We start from the raw sequence: 16,533 nt of genomic DNA, 5'->3' as shown, positions 1-16,533 counted from the left end.
CTCAGTTTTCACATCCGTAAGGCTGAGTTCTTGCCGCCTACAGCAGAGGGCTGCTGTCAGCGTTTAACGAGATCATCCACTTGGGAGTGCTTTGTTCACTAAAATGTGCCAGCCAAGTGCTAGTTATTTCTATTAGTTTGTATTCTCCAAGAAAATAACCTCCCATTTTTCTTAAACCCCAATTTCTCTTCCAGAAGCCTGTCATTTTTAAGCATAGGGTCCTCAAAAGAGGCCGCAAGGGGGCGCCAGATGCTAAATAATCCCGTTGGCCTTTCCAGCGTGTCCATTTTTATTGTCATCGAAAAGGAAGGCAAATGCTGACAAATGTATTTTCTAGGTCAACTTTATCCCATAAGATCAATTTTGGCCTCATTGTGGAAATAGCAAGGATGCTTTTATCCAGCGTTCAATATACCTTACCTATGGAAGGTGGTTTGCTTTCAATTGAATTTGGGCAACATTTTAGGTAATAGGTTCTGAGAGGGTCTGCAAGCGCCCCCCCCCCAATCCCTGAATGGTTCTGTGGATTCATTTTTACTGTTGCTAGGGATTAAGGCAACGCAAGAGAAGGGTCTCAGCGTGGATACTTATTTGCCTCACACGTTATTCATAGTTATCTTTGACAGCATTCAGCTTCCTATTTCACAGTCAACCAAGAAAGGGAAAATTGTGAAAGAAATCACGTGCACCGAGAGAGTAAAGCGGGACCATGTTTGCTGTTGGGAGGCAAATATTGAATATGAACGTAAATAGGCTCTGCTTCTGAAGCCAAATGAGTCATTAAACACAAAATTAGCTACGTTTTCACTTTTCTGCCCTTCTCACACACGTGGCATTTCAGTAGCTAGTGTTCAGTAGGTACCAACTGGAAACAGGGTGCTGTGGGGTCACCCTGGCTGGAGTATAGGAGTAGGAGGACTGTGGGCACACACAGAGGTAGGGGACTTCACTGAGCCAAAGTGGGGCAGCTAGGAAACCAAGCACAAACACACGGCACCAGAGGAAAGAAAAAGAGGAAGAGAGGCTATGGAAAACCTGAGTGTGACAACTGTCACCATCACTTGGAAAGAATATTTCCACACTTCGCATTAGAGGCGTCATATGCCCTGGTTTAGGGCATGGCCGTGGAGATGAGAACGTGATGCAGAGCTCCTTTAGAGTATCTTCCCAAGCACGTCTAGAAACACATTGTGACCGGCAAAGTGAGACAATTTACAACTTCTAACAAAATGGTCAGCTCTAATTAGAAATAGTTATTGAATTGAGACTCCCTTTGTTGCCTTTCAAATGAATAAAATTTATTTATTTTTTTATATTTATTTATTTTTGAGAGACAGAGTGAGACAAAGTGAGACTGGAGGAGGGGCAGAGAGAGAGGGAGACACAGGATTGGAAACAGGCTCCAGGCTCTGAGGTGTCAGCACAGAGCCTGACGCGGGGCTCGAACCCACGGACCGTGAGATCATGACCTGAGCCGAAGTCGGACGCTCAACCGAGTGAGCCACCCAGGCGCCCCGCAAATGAATAAAATTTAAAACATGCTCACACTCAGGGTGCCTGGGTGCCTCAGTTGGTTAGTGTCTTGACTCTTGATTTTGGCTCTGGTCATGATCTCACCCTTCGTGAGATTGAGCCCCTCATCGGGCTCTGCACTGACAGCACAAGCCTGCTTGGGATTCCCTCTGTCTCCTTCTGCCTTATCCTCTCTGCTGACCCATGTGCGCGTGCATGCATGCTCTCTCTCAAAAATAAGTAAACATTTTAAAACACACACACACACACACACACACACACACACACACACACACACACACACAGTAATAATGCTGGTAAAGGAATGGAGAGACTGCTTATGGAGGTACAAAAAGTATGACTTCTCTAAAACATTACTGTCCACTAGGACTTTCTGAAATGATGGAAATGATCTCTATCTGCATTGTCCAATATGGTAGCCATTAGCCACATGTGGCTACTGAGGACTAAGGCCAGTGGCCAGTGCAACAGCAGAACCGATTTTACAATTGCGTTTAAATATAAATGTAACTAGCCACATGTGGCTAGTGGCTACCGTATTGGACAATGAAAGTCTAGAACACAAGCATTGTGTAGCAGATTTCATAAATCTGTACGTAATCTTTGATCCAGTAATCCCATGTTTAGGAATCCAATTTAAGGGAATAAGTAGAAGTATATATATGAAGATGGTCATAAAAAACGCTGTTTAGAACAGTGTGAAGGTGGGGCGCCTAGGTGGCTCAGTCGGTTAAGCATCCGACTTCCGCTCAGGTCATGATCTCGTGGTCCATGAGTTCAAGCCCCGCGTCGGGCTCTGCTGACAGCTCAGGACCTGGAACCTGTTTCAGATTCTGTGTCTCCCCCTCCCTGCCCCTCCCCTGTTCATGCTCTGTTTCTCTCTGTCTCAAAAACAAATAAACGTCAAAAAAAAATTTTTTTAGAACAGTGTGAAGGTGACAACAGCTTAAATAAAAATAGGAGATTGGTTATATAAATTAAACCAAAAATTACAATATTGTAATGAGCACTGAACATGCTCATTTCATAATGTAAGCAGGAATATAAAACTGCACCGAATAATGGTTTCAGTTATGTTTAACAGTAAATATTGTAAAAGGATAGGTAGATATATATATATATATATATATATATATATATATATATATATATATATTTTAAAAGCCCACCTAGGGAGGAACCAATTTAAAATGGTTACAGTATTTAGTTCAGGGCTGTTCATTTACAGCTGATACTTTTTCTCCTTTATACTTCTCTGAAATTTACATGTTTTCTGTAATGAGCATATACTGCTTTTAAGTTAAGAACAAAAATGTAATCTAGCATCCTCAGAACTCCTTTCCAAAACTTGCAAGTTAAATGAACTAAAATCCTTATGACAAATCTGCTACAAGTGCCATTTCAACCTTTAATATTCTCACCCACCAGGAGCCAGAGGACATCTCCTGAGAGAGAGATTGGGTGTTGTACGGATTCTTCTTGCTCCCCATGCCCTGGAATCACAGTGAGGTGCCCCAGATTGGGAGGGGTTTTCATCTGTTCAGCTGGGCCATCCACCCTGCTGTGAATTTGGAATTGCAGGTCATTTAGTTTGGGGAAATTTACTCCAATTATTTATTTAATGACCTCCCGGGGTGCCTGGGTGGCTCAGTTGGTTAAACGTCCGACTTCAGCTCCGGTCCTGATCTCACAGTTTGTGGGTTCGAGCCCGTGTTGGGCTCTGTGCTGACAGCTCAGAGCCTGGAGCCTGCTTCGGATTCTGTGTCTCCCTCTCTCTCTGTCCCTCCCCTACTTGTTCTCTGTCTCTCTCTGTCTCTCTCTCTCAAAAATAAACATTTATTTAATGATCCCCCCACCCCAACTCCCAGCTACCACCGTGCACGCGCGCGCGCACACACACACACACACACACACACACACAACATTGCTCCTTCTCTTTCTGGGGCTCTTATTATTAAACATTGAACTTTCTCTACCAATACTATAATTTTACAGTCTGTTCTCTCTTTTTCCACCATCTCTCTTTTTTCATGTTTTGCTTTCTGGGAGATTTGATTCACAATCCTTCACTGAGTTTTTAACTTCTGCTTTCATATTTTTATTTTTTATATATTTTTTAAAGTTTATATTTATTTTGAGAGAGAGAGAGAGGATCCCAAGCAGGCTCTGCACTGTCAGCACAGAGCCTGATGTGGGGCTCAAATCCACCAAGTGTGAAATCCTGACCTGAGCCGAAATCAAGAGCTGGATGCTTAACTGACTGAGCCACCCAGGTACCCCATCTGCTTTCATACTTTTAAATTCCAGGAACCCTTTTGTATTCTTTCATTGTTCGTTTTAAAAATGGCAACTTGGTCTTGTTTCATGGATGCAGTGTCTTCTGTCTCTCCAGGGCATGCGTTCTCCTCAGGGACACTTTTGTCCCCAAAGGCACAAAACTTGGTTCTTTGGCGGTTGGCCAAAAAATCTTAGACCGTACAATGATTTGTGACCCTTCAAAACTCAACCCTATCAGACAAAATCATATTCTTTAATATTTAATTTGTCTCATTAGGGAAAATAAAATTGAACTCTAATTTTTCTCCTTGAGGTGTAATTTAGGCTATCTCCCTGTACAGTGTCCCTGTGTATTAGTCGGAGTTCTCTAGAAAAACAGAACCTATGTATAGATAGGTATATAGATAGATACATACAGTTGACATGTGAACAACACAGGGGCTAGTAAAATAATCTGCAATAACTTAACCCTACTGTTGACTGCAAGCCTTACTGATAACATAAATGGTCAATTAACACATACTTTGTATGTTACCTGTATCATATACTCTATTCTTACAATAAAGTAAGCTAGAGAAAAGAAAATGTTAAGACCATAATAAAGAGAAAATACATTTATAGTACTGTGCTGTAAAAAATCTGCATATAAATGGACACAATTCAAACCCATGTTGTTCAAGTCTCAATTGTATACAGTTTATGTATACACAGAGGGGGGGGGGGAGAACTACTGTAAGGAACTGGCCCACGCACTCAAGAAGGCTAAGAAGTCTAAGATCTGTAGTCCCAGGTCAAGGATAGTGAGGCAGAGAGAAAGAACTCATCTAACTCATGGTTATTAAATTAACCATCACACTGTTTTCTCTCTTTTTTCCCCTTTCCTGTTTTGGTCTCTATCTTTATTTTTAGGGGCTTTTCTCAGATGTGTAGTGATCCTTGGTTTTCCATTTATATTTTAGAACGGGGAGCTGCTGGGAATCTCTGAGCACGAGGGGGAGCTGTCAATGTGGGCTTCCCGGTGTGGCGATCCGACGAGGCTGTTGCTTTGTATAACCTCTAGTCTGCTATCTTTAGGTCTGTCCCGAAAATAAGCTTTCAGCCCCTGCCGGGTGGATACCATCCACGCTGCTCGTGATCTGGGAGCCAAGCCAGTATGGAGTGGGGAGAATCTCAACATTTGGCACGTAAGCTTTCACAGAGTTTGCTGGGAAAGTGTTTAGGAGTACTATTTACGGTATAGTGGTGCATCCTCCGTTATGTCTGGTGTGTCCCCTTAGGCCAAGAGACACATTTTGTGTTTAGCCCCTAGTCTTGTTCTGGGGTGGGGACTGTTCGGTTGTCTGGCCTTGGGGACATGGGGAGGGGGCTTGGGGGTATAACTGCTCCTCAAAGACCTATTTTCAATGCCGTCTGTACCCACGATCCTGAGGCACAAAACCTTTGGGAGTTCTCCGTGCAGACTGAGTTGCTTTCTTACCTTTCATCACTATTGGCTTCAGATTCAGCCTCTCAGGTACACTAGGTCAGTTGTCACTCGTCCCTCTGCTTTCAAGTCCCCTCTCCCCCCATTCTATCATGTCTTTATGACTTTATCCTGTACAAAACCCTTTTGTTATCGTTCTAGTGGGGTTTCTAGAAGGAGCTGAAATGAGCGCACTTGTTCTGCCACTTAGTCTGCCATCTGCTCCCAGTGGGGTCGGGGAGGAAAGGGCCGCGCATAGACTGAGGGACAATTTGAGGAAGAAAGAGATTGGTGTGATTGCCGAGTGCAAAGGGGCTGAAGGATTTGGAGGGATGGAGAGAACTCAGGGGAGCTGACCTTGTGGTGTGTGCTTAGAACGAAAGATAGGCTAGTTCCAGGTATTCTCTTGGGCAGAGTCCAGGATGTTGCTGAATCAGGGTCAGGTCGCTATTCAGAGAGCTGCTTTAACCTGTGACCCAGAGTATGTGTCAAGGACCTTAGAAATGGTCATGCCTTGTTTCACATTAATTTGTAGGATTCTTTCCTCCGAGACAAGCTAACATATCTATAAGGACTCCTTTACGAAGGTGTTTATTAGCAGCATGATTTGTAACACTAAATATTAGAAACAGTCTACACCACGGTTCAGCCACCGTGACCCATAGATCAAATCCAGCCTTTCTCCCATTTTGGTAAGTAAAGTTGTGCTGAAGCACAGCCACACCCACGTACACATTGTTTATATTTCCTTTCATGCTCTCACAGCAGAGACTATGGCCAGCAAAGCCTAGAGTATTTTCTAACTGGTCCTTTAATAAGAAGTTTGCTGACCCCTGGTCCAAATGACTAGTGAGAAAATGGATAAGCCAACTGAAGTACATCACACGACAAAATGGAATATAGTCAATGGACATTATATATAGGAAGTGTTTTTAAACTGGTGAAAAATACGCATAACAAAATTTATCATCAACCATTTTTAAGTGGACAGTTCAGTAGCGTTAACTGTATTCACATTGTTAAAGAGCGTTTGCAACATTTTCATCTTGCTGGGCGCCTGGGTGGCTTAGTCGGTTAAGCATCTGACTCTTGATTTCAGCTCAGGTCATGCTCTCATGGTTCGTGAGATCGAGCCCCATGTTGGGCTCTGCTCTGACAGTGCAGAACCTGCTTGGGATTCTCCCTCTTTCTGTCTCTGTCTCTGTCTCTCTCTCTCTCTGTCCCTCCCCCACTCACTCATGCTCTCTCTCTCTCAAAACAAATAAACATTGTTTTTAATTGAAAAAAAAAAAAGAACATTTTCGTCTTGTAAATCCGAAACATTGTACCCACTTAATGCCATTTTCCTTTTCGCCTCCCCTCCCTAGGCTCTGGTGAGCACCATTATACCTTACGTTTCTGTGAATTTGACTACTTCAGTGATCTCATATAAGCAGAATCGTATTGTTTTTTGTCTTTTTTTGTAACGGGTTTATTTTATTTAGTGTGACATCCTCAAAGTTTATCCATGTTGTAGCATGTAACAGGATTTCCTTCCTTCTTAAAGCCGAATAAAATTCCGCTTTGTGTATATACCACAGTTTGCTTATCCATTCATCTGCCAATGGATATCTGGGTTGCTTCTATCCTTTGCTACAGCGGATAATGCCGCTATAAACACAGGTGTACAAATACCTCTTGAGACCCTCCTTTCAACTCATTTGGCCGTGTACCCAGAAGTAAGGATTGCTGGATTGTATGGCAGGTCTGTTTTTAAAATTTAAGAACCCTCAATGCTGCATTCCATAGTGGTCGTACCATTTTTCAGTCCTACCCAATTGGAACGAGGGTTCCAATTTCCCCACGTCCTCAGCAACACTTGTTAATGTGTATATTTTTGATAGTAGCATTCCTTTTTTTTTTTTTTTTTTAATTTTTTTTTTCAACGTTTATTTATTTTTGGGACAGAGAGAGACAGAGCATGAACGGGGGAGGGGCAGAGAGAGAGGGAGACACAGAATCGGAAACAGGCTCCAGGCTCCGAGCCATCAGCCCAGAGCCTGACGCGGGGCTCGAACTCACGGACCGCGAGATCGTGACCTGGCTGAAGTCGGACGCTTAACCGACTGCGCCACCCAGGCGCCCCATATTTTTGATAGTAGCATTCTAACGGATATAAAGTGATATCTCATTGTGGGTTATTTATTTATTTAGCTCTGAAAATGTATTCATTTTCATATAAAAGTATGTTATTTAAACCCACATGTAGTGGGTTTATTGTCATTCTGAAATGAATCAACAAACATTTTAGATATTTCTTAGTTTTAATTTCCAATATGGTAGACATCGGTAGCTAGAACTCACATAAAAATTCTTTGGAGTCCTCCACAATTTTAATAGTCTTTTTTGTTTTTTTTGGAGGCCAGGAGTGTGAAATCAGCTTTACTGGGCCAAAATCAAAGTGTTAAGTACTTGAAGTACTTATATTTGGGAAAAAAATAGAAAATCGTGTTTGAAAGCATGCCAAGAAATCAGAAGTATTTAAACAATTCAGTGGTGGATGAAATGCTTAAATTTGGTTTTAACAAGGATGTTGAGATAGGACAGTTTGTTAGCTGATTACAGAGTAAGCTATTCGTGTAGGGAAGAACTATCCAAAGGGATAGGAAGGCAGTGAGCAGGCCTAGAAGGGGTTGCTATGATGGGCTGTGTGGTTAGTAAACTGAGGGTTGTTTTTTTTTTAATTATTTATTTACTTTTTAATTTACATCCAAGTTAACATATAGTGCAACAATGATTTCAGGAGTAGATTCCTTAATGCCCCTTCCCCATTTAGCCCACCCCCCTCCCACAACCCCTCCAGTAACCCTGAGTTTGTTCTCCATATTTAAGAGTCTCTTCTGTTTTGTCCCCCTCCCTGTTTTTATATTATTTGTTCTTCCCTTCCCTTATGTTCATATGTTTTGTTTCTTAAAGTCCTCATATGAGTGAAGTCATATGATATTTGTCTTTCGCTGACTAATTTCACTTAGCATAATACCCTCTAGTTCCATCTGCATAGTTGCAAATAGCAAGATTTCATTCTTTTTGATTGCCGAGTAATACTCCATTGTATACGTATTTCTTTATCCATTCATCCATCGATGGACATCTGGGCTCTTTCCATACTTTGGCTATTGTTGATAGTGCTGCTGTAAACATTGGGGTGCATGTGCCCCTTTGAAACAGCATTCCTGTATCCCTTGGATAAATACCTAGTAGTGCAATTTCTGGGTTGTAGGGTAGTTCTATTTTTAATTTTTTGAGGAATCTCCATACTGTTTTCCAGAGTGGCTGTACCAGTTTACATTCTCACTGTGGGTTTTTTAAATGTTTATTTATTTTTAAAGGGGGGGGGGCGGGAGGAGAGCATGAGCAGGGGAGAGGAGAGAGAGAGAGAGAGAGAGAGAGAGAGAGAGAGAATATCCCAAACAAGCTGCCCACTGTCAGCAGAGAGCCCAATGCAGGGCTCGAACTCACGAACCATGAGATCATGACCTGAGCCGAAATCAAGAGTTGGATGCTTAACTGACTGAGCAACCCAGGTGCCCCATCTCACTGTGGCTTTGATTCACATTTATCTGATGATTAGTGCTGTTGAGAATCTTTTCATATGCTTCTTGGCCATTTGTATACCATCTTTGGGAAAATGTCCATTCCAGTCCTTTCCATTTTTGTTGTTTGCCATTGTCATTGAGTTATAGGAGTTCTTTATATATTGTAGCATCTCCTTTTTGCTGGAGTCCTTTCTTGGTTTTACAAGGGCTTGGGTGTTGTAGCTTTCAGCTGGTCTGTACAGTTCTCACAGAGGTATTTTGGTCCATACATGTAGTTAACCTGTGTACCTCTGTGGGGGAAGGAAAGCCTGTGCCTTCCTAGTCTGCCATCCTGCTGATGTGACTGTCATAGGAAAATGTTTTTAACATTTTAATACAATGTTTATGTTTCAGTGCTAATCTTAAAAAAGATCCAAATATAAAATTATACAGTCTGTTCTGAACTATATAAAAATATTCTTAGAAAAAATACTGGTAATAAATGTAGTACAATAAAATGTTAATTCTTTTCTGCACTCTCTAAATATTTTACAACAAATATATATACTTTTATAATCAGGAGGGAGGAAGGCAATTTAAAAAAACAACCGGAAGCTCAGAGGTAGACCAGGGGTCAGATTAGGAAAGGGGTCTTTTGTATTCAGGGACCCAAAGAGCGGAGAAATAGTGTTCTGAAGGCGTGCAGGACCGAGTTAGAAAAAAGAGAACAGAACAAAGAGTAAGAAACAATGAGTAGTAGTCAGGCAGCACCTTTGGGAGGGATGCATGGGGAGAAAAGTAACCTTCCAAGTCAACCAAGAATTTTGAGCAGCTGATCCTGGAACATCCCCGTTAGATGCATACTTTGCATGGGAAGACTTCCTCCCACTGTGACACAGCCCGTACCCTTTAAACCCAGCCCGAGGCCTGGGAACCACAGGGGAAGAGAAAGGGAAAACACTAGGAATTTCAGTCCTTCATGTAATAACAGTCCAAGGTTGCCCAACTTGTGGGAATTCCCAAAAGCAGGGTGAACAACCATCCCAGTTGGCTAGGACAGTCCTACATCACAGGAAACCCCCTAGTGCCAGGTAAACCTGGGCATTAGTTGCCTGACAAGGCATGGGATACCACGTACACACACACACACACACACACACACACACACACACACACAGTTACCTAGCTTTGGCTTGCCCTTGCGAGATAACTGAGAATGGATTCATCTTTCTTTAAGGTTGTTTTTTTTCATTTATTTACTTATTTTGAGAAAGAGAGAATCCCAAGCAGGATCTGCACTGTCAGTGTCAAGCCCAGTGCAGAGCTTGAACTCACAAACCATGAGTTCATGACCTGAGCTGAAATCAGGAGTCAGACACTTAGCCGACAGAGCCAACCAGGAGCCCCTCTTTTTTTAAGTTTTTGATTTTAATTCCAGTGTAGTTAACATACAGCGTTATATTAGTTTCAGGTGTACAATATAGTGATTCATAAGTTCTATACATTACTCAGTGCTCATCATGGTAAGTGTACTCTTAATCCCCTTGACCTATGTTACCCATCCCCCCATCTGCTTCCCCTCTGGTACCATCAGTTTTCTCCCTATAGCCAAGAGTCTGTTTCTTGGTTTCTCTCTCTTTTTTCCCCTTTGTTCATTTGTTTTGTTTCTTAAGTTCCACATATGAGTGAACTCATATGGTATTTGACTTTCTCGGACTTTTACTTCACTTAGCATTATACTGTATCTATCTATCTGTCTGTCTATCTATATCACATCTTCTTTATCCATTCATCTGTTGACGGACACTTGGGCTGCTTCCATAATTTGTCTATTGTAAATAATGCTGCAGTAAACACAGGGACACATGTAGCCCTTTGAATTAGTGTTTTTGTATTTTTTGAGTAAATACCCAGTAGAGTGATTACTAGATCATAGAATAGTTCTATTTTTAACTTTTTTGGGAACCTCCATATCTTTTTCCACAGTGGCTGCACCCGTCTCCATTCCTGCCAACAGTGCACAAGGATTCCTTTTTCTCTGTATCCTCACCAACACTTGCTTCTTGTGTTTTTTGTTTTTAAGTAGGCTCCACGCCCAATGTGGGGCTTGAACTCACGACCCTGAAATCAAGAGTTGGATGTTCTATACCAACTGGGCCACCCAGGAGCCCCTGTTTCTTGTATTTTTTTTTTTTATCTTAGCCATTCCAACTGCTGTGAGTGATATCTCATTGTAGTTTTGATTTTCATTTCCCTGATGACAAGTGATGTTGAGCATCTTTTCATGGGTCTTTTGGCCACCTGGATGTCTTCTTTGGAGAAATGTCTGTTCATGTCTTCCGCCCATTTTTTTTTTTTTTTTTTTTTTACTGGATTCTTTGTTTTTTTGGTGGTGAGTGGGACAAGTTCTTTATATATTTTGGGGTTCGTATTTTATCAGACATTTCTCCAGTGGACAGTTTGGTAGCACCCCACTAATGAATGAGCACTTTTATGCAAAATAGAAGCCAGTCCTGCTCTGGGCAAGTACAGCTCGATCATAGCTTGGTGGGGCACCCTGGTGTTACACAGCTTGAGAGGATGGGATCTGAAACCCGCCGTGGCTCTCCTGGTCACGCTGTGTCCTCTGGCTACAGAGACTGTGTCTGCCAGAGGGCACCTTCCACACCAAAGTGCTCCACAAGCTATGATCGAGCTGCACTTGCCCAGAGCAGTACTGTTTTCTATTTTGCATAAAAGTACTCATTCATCAGTATGTTTGTGCAGTGCACAAACCACACAGCCATTGGCAACAGGCCTGCCACTCGGACTCCAAAGGGGTTTGTTTCCTGTCTCAGATATCTCTAACATCAACAATGCCAGAAAAAAGAAAACACTTTCTTATTCAGTGGACTATACATTTTTGCCTAAAGATTGTCTGCCATGTATGTAAAATCCAAAATAAACACTGAATTTTTAAAAAAATTTTCACATATAGCATAAGGACCTGCTGGAAACAGATGAAAAACAACAACAACAACAACAACAACAACAAAAGACAACTGGGGGGGGGGGTGGGTATTGTAGCCAAGGATGAGACTGGAGGTGAAACTCAGCCCTTTGATTCTGCTTCTCCGGTTCCAGGGAGGAAGAAAGAACCCACCACTAGGCACACACATGGAGACCATCTGTTTCTTTTCAGCAGACCTTTTACTCTTGGTCAGTGCTGTAAGGGTCACCTTTTCAGACCTTCACTACATCTTCAGGATTGCTTCCACCCCCTGCTCTCTCACTCCTCCTTCCGAGTCTCTGATAAAATATATGTTAGACTTTTATTTTATTTTTAAATGTTTTTTTTTTTTTGAGAGAGAGAGTGCACACAGCTTGGGGGAGGGGTGGAGAGAAAAAGAGAGAGAAAGAACGAACCCCAAGCAGGCTCCATACTCAGCATGGAGCACAGTGTAAGGCTTGATCCCATGACTGTGAGATCATGACCTGAGCCGAAATCAAGAGTCAGATGCTTAACCAACCAAGCCACCCCAGGTGTCCCAAAACGTATGTTAGACTTTAAAAATACATTTTCTATGTCTCTTATCTTTCCTTCTGCATTTTCCCTCTTTTTAATTTTTTTTTTACAAATTATTTATTTATTTTAAATAATCTCTACACCCACCGTGGGACTTGAACTCACGACCCTGAGATCAAGTGTTGCCAGCTCCTCCAACCGAGCCAGCCAGGCACCTCTGCATTTTCTATCTTTTTTAGCCGTTGGAATGATGCTCTGAAGAATTTCTTCAGAGCTATCTTCCAATTCTCTAATTCTGTCTTCAGTTGTATTTCTTTTAGGGTTAAAGTTATCCATTGAGATTTGTAGGTACGCTTATATGTCTTTTGGTTATTGCATTTTTTTCCCTTAGAAGTTCTACTTAGTTCTGGGAAGACTGTATCAGTTGCTATAGTTTCCTGTTACCAAAGATATCAACAAATGTGCCTTGTTGATCTACCTTGTTGGCTTATTTGAGGCCTCTATATTGAAAGTACCTTACTTTAAGAAGTACTCGCATATGCTTTTGTGAGGTGTACAAGGGGCACCAAGAGTCTCAAAATACCTTAAACCAAGTTCAAGGATAGTCCCTGACCCAGACAATTGGTGGTGGCTACCACATAAAGAAATAAACTGGAATAATAAGAAACAGACACACACTGAATATGGAAGATGGGCCTACAAGGGCCACCTGAGTTGGTACTGGGGTCCCAGGTGCTAGGATGAACTTAGTATCTTGTAGGTAGAGGCAGCGATCGTGGCAACAACACCAGGGAGAATAGTGAACCCCCAGGAAAATACAGACACGGTGGGAGCCTGCCAGAAAGCAGTCAAGACCATCCCAAACGGGAGGCAGAACAGCATCAACTGAGGTATATTGTTGGGAGCCACCCCCCACAAGTTCGTTTTCACCTCGTGAGTTAGAATTACTAACAAGCCCTCCAAGGGCTCATTGAGTACAAAGGTCAGCATCAGAATGTGACGTAGCAGTCTCAGGTGAGCTGGTAAATATGTCAGTCCACGGTAGGAAGGTTGTTTGCAAGGCAGGGGCAGGGGCTTAGATTCGGGACTTTTTTGTTTGTTGTAAATGCTGTGTCATCTTAAAAGGACCATGTCCTCTTTCTGGGCCTTGGTTTTTCCTTCTGTGAAACAATAGTTTTGTATTTGATCAGTGTTTCCCAACTTTTAATCTTCACACAAATCTCCTAGGAATCTTGTTCAATTATGGATTTTGATTCAGTAAGTCTGGGATGGGCTCTGAGGGTCTAACGAGCTCTCAGGTGATTCTCCTGTTCCTGATCCAGCGGCCCAGATCTTAAGTAGAAATGTTGTACACGGACTCTAAGCTCCCTCCAGGATGGCTCTGGTCAAATAGGGACGCTTGGGGCTTTTGGAAGCTTGCTGGTTAAATGAGTCCCCTTCTCAAGTGGATAAGTCCGTCTCCTATTTCAGGACCGGGCTCTAGGGTCTCCTTCTCCGGGAACACTTCCCCGGGATCTTTGCCTGCGTTGCCTCCCACCAACAGCCTGAGTGGGGAGCTCTCTTCTGGGTGCCTGTGCCCTAAGTGCTGTGAGTATGCCACTGTCTCTCTGTAATCATCTGCCTGATGTCAACATCCATGCCTCCAGGACATGCCTGCCTGTATAAATGAACAGAAGGCCAAAATAGGTTTTAACTGGGGGTAAAGGGATGGGGGTGATCGGCAGATTCCTGACCAGGACTTGACAGCCCGGTCTCTGTTTATTGTGAGTCACAAATACCCACTTGGCTCCTGTTATGGACTGAACGGTGCCGACCGCCCTCCCCTTCCCAGTGCTTGCCTTGAAGCCCTAAATCCCCAATGTGACCATATTTGAAGACAGAGCTTTTAAAGAGGTAATTAAGGTTAAATGAGGCCATAAGGGTAGGCCCTGATCCAACAAGTCTGGTGTCTTTCTTAGAAGAGGAAGAGACACCAGGAACGTGCGTACAGAGATAAGGAAGGCCGTGTGGGGACGAGGCTAGAAAGTGGCTGTCTGCAAGCCAGGGAGACCAGTCTCAGTCCTACACCTTGAGCTCAGACTTCCAGTGTCCAGAACCGTGAGAAAATAAATGCCTGCCGTTCAAGCTGCCCGGCCTGTGGTATTTTGCTATGGCAGCCGAGCAGACTACCGCAGCTCCTAAACAGGGTCTCAGGTTTCTAGGCTTGTTTCGACCTCACAGAAGACCCTCAGCACATAGAGCTCCTCCGCAGGGAGGACTCCGCAACCTCCAGCTTCCCTCCTGAGGCCAGCACAGGAGTCTCCTCTGGGCTAGGCGGTGTTTGTGGAAAGACCAGAGAAGCAGGGCCGTGCCAGATGGAATCTGTGCCCCCCCCCCCCCACCACCACCCAGTCAGGGCTGCTGAGCGTTACTTGGTGGGACGGGTGCGAATCTCAAGACTTGATGTTCAGATCCCGCCTCCTTGCCTCATCACTCCCTCTTGGTAACTACACCCGGCTATTGTCTGCGGCCGTTCAGCCTCATTGCTGCCTTTCCACGTTCTCCTCTGTATCTCAGAGGATGGCAGCCTGGAAACCGCATTTTCCAAGCTTCCTTGCCAGCTGGGTTCCATGCCAGTTAGGTTCTGCTGGCGCAAGGCCCTTGTGTGGGTCGGTTGGAAGGCAGGAGGGTGGGAGAAATGCCCTCTCCCCGGCCCCTCTTTGTGACATCGACAGCAGCTATGGTAGACGGTTGTGGGCCGTGCACTGCTGGGGTCCTGGGGCGGGGGCGAGGCGGTGGCGAGGGGACGCTGAGGGCTCCAGCAGCTCTGATGGCAGTTTCAGTGGCACGAGCAGGTGGGCCTCGGCTTTCTGCTCAATGGGAGAGACCGGAGCTCCAAGGGCATCGGTGGTGAATGAGTGTGGGCTCACGGGCTCTGGGAAAAACTCCCTTTTACCTTCAGGTTGTACACAGGTCAGAATTCCCTTCTTTGTTAAGGCCGAATAATCTTCCATTGCATGTATATCGCGCATTTTGCTTGCCCATTCATGTGTCAATGGACAATGGAGTTGCTTCCACATTTTGGCCATTGTGAAAAATGGCGGCTGTGCGCGCGAGTGTGTAACTATTTCTTTGAGACTCTGCTTTCATGTATTTTGGATATATGCCCAGAGGTAGCATTGCTGAATAATAGGGCAATTTTATTTTCAATTCTTTGAGGAACCACCGTACTGTTGTCCACAGTGGCTATGCCATTCTATGCTCCCACAAACAGCGCACAATAGCTCCAATTATTGGTTTCTTAATTACATCACCTTCTCAGGGTTATAGAAAAAAGGTGTGAACACGACAAAAATGGTCTCAATGTCAAAGGCCACGGGTGCCAGATAAACACCCTACTTTATACATCATTTCACATTTGGTGACCATTCTTAAATTGTTGGATTGTGGGGGCTACACTATACACTAAGGATGTAATGGTGATATGTCTCCTATCCCCGACTGGATTCCTGGACATCCTGCATTCTACTTTTAATCTTTCCATTATAAGTGAATAAGTCATACTCCCCTATGGGCCTCAGTTTCCCCACCTGTAATATAAAGTGATTGAATTATAGGGTTAACTATGACCAGCTCTGGAATTGTTTCTGAGATTACCTCTTCAGTAACTAGTTTAATGGAATCTTCTGGAGTCAGCAACAACTTAAAAACCAGAGAAATGATGGAGTAATTGGGGGTCTTTGGAAGGATCTCAAATTGGAAGTCCAAGGATCAGTCACAGATGTTTGGTTGATTGCCTCAATATTTTTCAAACTTTTGAATTTGAATTGTAACTACAGATATAGGGGTGTTTAAAATGATGAGGGACTATTAAATGTCACATGTCACTCTGGCAGTGAATTTGAAAACCTAGAAAAAATAGGTTTTTCGAGAAATGCAAAATAGCAAAATTGACACAGAAAGAAGTGGAAACTATAAATAAATCAATGACTATGGAAGAGATTAGAAAAAATAATGAGATTTGCTGTTGAAAAAGCCATTGGGGGGCACCTGGGTGGCTCAGTCTGTTGAGCGTCCGACTCGAGTTGGGCTCAAATCGTGATCCCAGGGTCGTGGGATGGAACCCCACATTGGCTCTGTGCTGAACGTGGAGCCTGCTCAGGATTCTCTCTCTTTCTCTCCCTCTGCCCCTCTCCCCTGCTTGTGCATGGGTGCACACTCTC

Source organism: Felis catus, chromosome C2 (assembly GCF_018350175.1).
Source record: "Felis catus isolate Fca126 chromosome C2, F.catus_Fca126_mat1.0, whole genome shotgun sequence".
Lineage (NCBI taxonomy): Eukaryota > Metazoa > Chordata > Mammalia > Carnivora > Felidae > Felis > Felis catus.
This window is presented reverse-complemented; position numbering follows the sequence as displayed.